At 43.9% G+C, this 6972-nt stretch overlaps 1 pseudogene; it reads right to left on the reverse strand.

The window, feature by feature from the left end:
* Positions 1-690: 690 nt before the first annotated feature.
* LOC119297787 lies at positions 691-2247 on the reverse strand (annotated as a pseudogene).
* Positions 2248-6972: the final 4725 nt, after the last annotated feature.

A 6972-nucleotide genomic window follows, 5' to 3' on the forward strand; every position in this document is an offset into this window, starting at 1 on the left:
ACGACGGTCAAGTGTGGCTCACTAAGCCGCACAGATGAACTGCATGATATGCACATCTGAATTGTGGTGGCTGGGGTGCGTTCAGATGACTCTCATTCCCCTCCCATATGAAAGTGAACTTCATTAGGAAAAAGCAACTTGCTTGGAGAAATTTTACCATTTTGTAATATTTTGTCAGCCTCTCCAATAACGAGTGAACTTCTCGACTACCCTGCATTTTGGCGGTTCTTCTTATGTACATTTTTCAAAGCTGCGTGTAACACGAGGTTTGGACTATGAGGGGCATGAGTGGTGAGCTTCACGGGTTTTCCTAACTATTTCTTCTTATAGAGTGAACCACCAAACTTGGTAGAATGAACTACACTTTTCAATAATTACATAAGGGACCATGATATTTTATAGAACACCCCCTCACACACAAAAAATGTGGTGGGACGAGAGTAGTGTGGAATACAACCACCCTAACCTTTTTGGCATAGGTCACATGATGTTTGCTCGTAACGTGTTTTTCATGTGCATGTGACTGTACCGCGGGGATATTTATCAATACATGGTAAATAAATAAATCGTTCAAAACACTACATCTTGATATTTATGTTTGAATTCTTGGAGTAAATATTTGTGAATATTATAATTCATGTTAAGTAGGGTTTGCACAACACGTATTAAGCGATAATGACTTCCCTTTATTCATATATAGAGACACATATATACATATACCCTTACATTTGTACTTTACTCAAGTTCACCTTAAGCCCATTCTTCATTTGTAGAAGACATGACAACTTCGTGTCGATGGCTTGTCCATCAACCATTTTCACATCAAAGTTACACACGATAGCAACGATGATGATCTTCATCTGCATGATTGCAATGTCCTTGCCAAGGCACAACCTTGCCCCTGAGTTAAATGCTGGGAACTTGTTCGAGGGTACGTATCGCAGTTGACGTCCATCATTAGAGAGCCACCTCTCAGGTCTATACTCTAGACAGTCGGACCCCCAAACAGACTCCATTCTACCGACGGAGTAGATAGAGACGAGGATGATGTCCTGGGCACAAACAACATGGCCACTCGGCATCACATCAGTGGATACCACCGACCTGCGCTCGATAGGGATCGACGGGTACAACCTGAGTGTCTCCAACAAGGTGGCTTGCAGGTAGACTAGGGGTCTAACCTCTTCTGGCTCAAATGTCATCATCGTGACAGCGCCAGCAATGGCTGCTTTGCGGGACATGATGGGTGCTAGTTCGTTGCGAATGCTTGACACGATGTGCGGGTTCTTGGCGAGGTTGTAGACAACCCATGGCAAGGTAGTGCCAATCGTGTCCCTCCCAGCGATCATATACGTAATGAGTGTTGCCTGTAGTAAATCATCATTGTAGTTCTTGTCATTGACATAGTTAGACAAAACATCAATGTGTACTTCTTGACCAATAATATGGCCCTTCTTCCTCCTCTCCGTGATCATGTCCATGATGAAGCCGCGAAAAACCGCTTGCGCGGCGGCGAGCTTCCTCTCCGGACCGATGTTCAGGCGCCTCATCACCTTCCAAAAAAATGCCGGCACAATGTGACGGACAAAGCCCACCTCCATGACCGTCCATCGCGTTCGCGACGTGTACCGACGGCATGTCGAGGGACAGATAAGCGGGGTCCACGCTGAAGATGGTTGTGGCATACAGGTCGAACACAAGCCTCATCAACATATCATTCATGTCAACATGAGTATTGGTTCTCACCATGTGGTCCATGAAGGGTAGGAGACTCTTCTCCACCTTGTCGTGACAACACTTAGTCATCAACCCAACCAACAGCGGGTTGCTCAACACACTCTGGTAGTTGGCACGCTCCCGTCGGGATGATTCGCCATCTGCGCTGAAGAGAGAGCCTCTCGTCATGTCAAAGATTTCGGCATAATCTTCGCCCTTGGGATAGTTTGTGTGGTTCGAGCTAAAGATGTATTGGATATTTGTTGGGTCGCAGGTTATGAACATCCGTATGCTGGCTATGGCAACCTTTAGGCTGTGACCAGATGGTGTGAGGAGGTCAAAGGAGATGTAGTGATGCAATCTGTGTAGGTTGACGACCATGGAAGGGAGGATGCCTACTACTGGCCAGCTCACGGGCAACAATGGGTTCTTACTAGACTTTATGTAGTATAAACCTACAATAACTACATGTACCACAACTATGGAGATGACTAGTTCTGGCAGGAACGAGAATGCCATTCTTGGAAGAGATGTGTGATGTATGTATGGAGATGTAGTGAGATGCAAGCCGAGATCTCTATTTATAGAAGAAGCTAGTACAAAACTTGTGTGCACATATGGAAACTCTTGTCGTTTTCTTGTGAAAGAAAAATAATAAATGTGGCAGGTTTGGTGATCACAAGCTGTTACCGCATTAATTATAAGGATTGCACGTACTACTCCATATGAAATATCCACCTACTACTACTAGGATAATAGGTACTCCCTCTGTTCCAGTATATAATGCGCATAGTTCTCAGCTCTTATACCAATGCATGCGCTGGAGATGTGGTTTGTACTAGACTTACCCCTGCATGCAAGTTCTGTCCCACCCCATGTGCGCTCGTTGCTGTGTTTCCTGTGATTTCTGTGAAGGGTGAATTCGTCCAGGGGAGGCTTGGGCTGCATGCACGCACTACATTGAGGAATTTTGCCAAAAAACTAATACGCACTACAAAAGGGAATGGAGGGAGTAACGCTTACAGAATTGTCTGCGATGGCGTTGTGGCTCGTTGGTGTAGATTCATGTAGCTGGTGAGGTTAAGATTTGCAGGGTTTGTCGGGTCGTTGAAGGTGGCTGCTTCCCTTTTGTAGTTTGATCCTCCTACCTCATCTCTATCACGTCGGTACAACCTCTAGTGTCGGCGTGAGGTCTGTGAAAAATAATGAAAGTTTGACTTTTGGATCTGTGGCTCTTCCGCTTGTGACAACTTTCTCTCCTACGCGTTATAGTCCGGCAAGATCGTGGTTTTGATTACTTCTTGTCCGCAGTCAACATTGGTATACTAGCTTCAATGATAAAGCGGCATGCGGCGGCGAGCCATCGACCCGTCTAGGTGGAATAAGGTCGGACCCTTGAATCTTCGAAGTAATTTTTTAAATTTTCTAGAGGTATTTATATTGCTAATTTGGTTAGTAGACCTACATGTTCTTTTCACAAAAAAGGTTAGGATGGTGGACATATTCCCAACCGACCACATATGAAACTTCAGTTTTAACACTTTATTTGTCTACTAAATTACTATGAATTATCGGTGGTAACTCATCAATTCGAAAGTCGACAACTCTGGTGAGTTGTGCATGTACTCCCATCTATGTGTGTGCTCGAGTGTTTATATTGTACACGTGTCCGTAACTCCGGTGAGTGGGTGTGTGTACTCCGGTAGTTTATATCGTCTCAAGATGTAATATATCTAGACTAGGGGGAGGCGTTTTGGCTCCCGGGTGCATTTGCACCTGGATGAATGGTAAAATAAAAAAAATAGTAATTTTTTTAAATCTGATTTTTTTTGTAGATGTTTGAGTTAATGTCGTAAGCATGCTCGACAAATTTCATGCGAAACGGAGCAACAATGTTTCATCGGTTTTGGGGTAACAATTGATGTTTAATCTGTTTTCTTTTTGCACAAGCCAAACTACTTAACATTTTTGCCTAAAAATTTCAGGGTAGTATTTGAATGTGTCAAAGAACACATAAATTTTTTGTTAGATTTCTGTGACATTACAAAATTCATTTTCCACGGGCAGGATCACGTGCTCCCAGAAGCCGAATTGCATTTCCGGACAGCCCACACACTAATTCGATGAAAAGACTCATGAACATCTCTAGATGGCCCACGTACTACAAGGACAATGGCATGAGGATAATATATAAATACAAAGTGACAACGTCCATATACGAAACGGTCAAACTATCCACTAGACAAAGTAGTCGGCAATGAATAATACAACATCATGAAAATCAAACAACCACATCCAACCTACTGGACACTGCCACCACATGGGATGCAGCCAAAAATGTCATTCCACTCATATTTAATTCTAGATACTTCCGAATAACAATGGTTACAGCCTCATCATCATCGTAATATTGCTACAAAGACGTGAATCATCATCTATGCTCATCCCACTCAGGGCCCAGGTTGCTTGTTTTTTGCCATGGCATTCACATACAGTGGTCACATCCAGAGCAGCTCATTCCTATTGTCTACGGCCACCTGCCTTTAAAGAGATGCCCCTCGTTGTTTTCTCTTGAACCACTCAATAAAAGTAGTAAAATAGACTCTTCTCCTTGTATCCATTATACATTGTCTGAATCGAATTTTTTTCCGGAAAAACTTTCGATCTATTCATCTTCAATTATGGCTGTACAATGAACACCAGAAATAATAAAATTACATCTGGATCTGTAGACCACCTAACGACGACTACAAGCACTGAAGGGAGCTGAATGCGCGCCGCCATCATCGCTTCAGTGCTAAGACCTCATAGGACCAGCGCGCCAGAATAACAACCGCCGCCGATGAAGAGTAGTCTAGAACGGAAGGATCCAACCTAAAGGCACATGAACCTCGACAAACGACGAACAAAGCCGAGCGAATCCACCAAAAACAGGCCCGCCGGAGAGACACCTCCAAACACCCACCAACGATGTTAGATGCATCACCGGGATGGGGGCTAGGCAGGGAGGACTTTATTCCATCTTGAGGGAGCCGTAGTGAAAGCACAAGTGCTCCCTGAGTGATTTTGGTAATTAATGTCAACATATCTCTTGTTGGACTAATGTTTCTACCTAGTATGCCTCAGACAAGTTCAACAATGGAGTGGCATGGACTAGAGGATGTGGAACTCCTTCAATATGCTAAGGACAAAGAATTGACTCAAGCTCAAAGCTCAGGACTCTACATTTTTCTATTTTAATGATCCAAGATCACATTGAGTCCATAGGAAAGCCAATACTATTAAGAAGGGATGAGGTGTTGCTTAATGGCTTGCTTGCTCAAAGTGCTTAGTGATATGCTCCAAAGCCCTCAACCACTTTCTCACTTCCAAATATGTCCCACACCAAATATCCAACTCGGCCCCACCGATTCTTTCTATCCGGCGCCGCCGAGTTCAGTTGACATAGCCACTGCCAGAAACCCTAATCAGTTTGGTCTCACCGATAGGATCTCGGTCTCACCGAGATGGGCTTGCAAACTCTCTGTTACCTATTGCAATATTTTCGGTCCCACCGAGATATACAATCGGCCACACCGAGTTTGCTTGGCCAACTCTCTGTTTCGCTTATTACCCAAATCGGTCCCACCGAGTTGGAGTAATCGGTCAAACCGAGTTTTGGATTTACCCTAACCCTAGAACATCGGTCCCACCGAGTTGATCCAGTCGGTCCCACCGAAACACCTAACCGTCACATTATGAACCAAATCGGTCTGACCGAGTTCTCTGGATCGGTCCCACCGAGTTTGGTGATTTGTGTGTAACGGTTAGATTTTTTGTGGAGGCTATAAATACCCCTCCACCCACTCTTCATTCGTAGAGAGAGCCCTCAGAACATGCCTACACTTCCAATACACATTTTCTGAGAGAGAACCACCTACACTTGTGTTAAGGTAAAGATATTCCATTCCAACCACATAAATCTTGATCTCTAGCCTTCCCCAAGTTGCTTTCCACTCAAATCCTCTTTCTACCAAATCCAATCCTATGAGAGAGAGAGAGTTGAGTGTTGGGGAGACTATCATTTGAAGCACAAGAGCAAGGAGTTCATCATCAACACACCGTTTGTTACTTCTTGGAGAGTGGTGTTTCCTAGATTGGCTAGGTGTCAATTGGGAGCCTCCGACAAGATTGTGGAGTTGAACCAAGGAGTTTGTAAGGGCAAGGAGATCGCCTACTTCGTGAAGATCTACCCTAGTGAGGCAAGTCCTTCATGGGCGACGGCCATGGTGGGATAGACAAGGTTGCTTCTTCGTGGACCCTTCGTGGGTGGAGCCCTCCATGGACTCGCGCAACCGTTACCCTTCGTGGGTTGAAGTCTCCATCAACGTGGATGTACGATAGCACCACCTATCGGAACCACGCCAAAAATGTCCGTGTCTCCAAATTGCGTTTGCATACTCCAATCCCTGCTCTTTACATTCTTGCAACTTGCATGCTTTACTTTCCACTGCTCATATACTCTTTGTATGCTTTCTTGATATGTTTTGTAAATGTTTAAACTTGTACTAATACTCCACATGAACCTAAAGAATTAAAAACTGTGACTTTTCTTGATTAGAGTCTATTCACCCCCCTCTAGACACCTCTTCTCGATCCTTTCACGTAGCCGTCTCGTCTTTCTGAGCAGAACACAAACTCTAACAAAACTCAAAGAAAAATCTAAAAACGGAGCCCTCTCGCTTGCAAGAGTCGGGATCTACCACGCCTCCATGGCCCTAAGACCACCGGAAACGAGACGGACCGGTGCTACCTCTTGAGCATGCGTTGGTTTTCCCTTGAAGAGGCAAGGGTGATGCAGCAAAGTAGCGTAAGTATTTCCCTCAATTTTTGAGAACCAAGTATCAATCAAGTAGGATACTACACACAAGTCGCCTAGTACCTGCACAAACAAATAAGAACCTTGCAACCAACGCGATAAAGGGGTTGTCAATCCTTTCACGGCCACTTGCAAAAGTGAGATCTGATAAGGATAATAAGGTAAATATTTTTTTTTGTATTTTTGTTGTATAGATTGGAAAGTAAAGATTGCAAAATAAATAGTAAACTAGAATTGTAGATCATAAACTTATATGATGTAAAGTAGACCCGGGGGCCATAGTGTTGGAAATATGCCCTAGAGGCAATAATAAATTGGTTATTATTATATTGCATTGTTCATGATAACCGTTTATTATCCATGCTAGAATTGTATTGATAGGAAACTCAGATACATGT

The sequence above is a fragment of the Triticum dicoccoides genome, chromosome 5A (assembly GCF_002162155.2).
Source record: "Triticum dicoccoides isolate Atlit2015 ecotype Zavitan chromosome 5A, WEW_v2.0, whole genome shotgun sequence".
NCBI classification, from domain to species: domain Eukaryota; kingdom Viridiplantae; phylum Streptophyta; class Magnoliopsida; order Poales; family Poaceae; genus Triticum; species Triticum dicoccoides.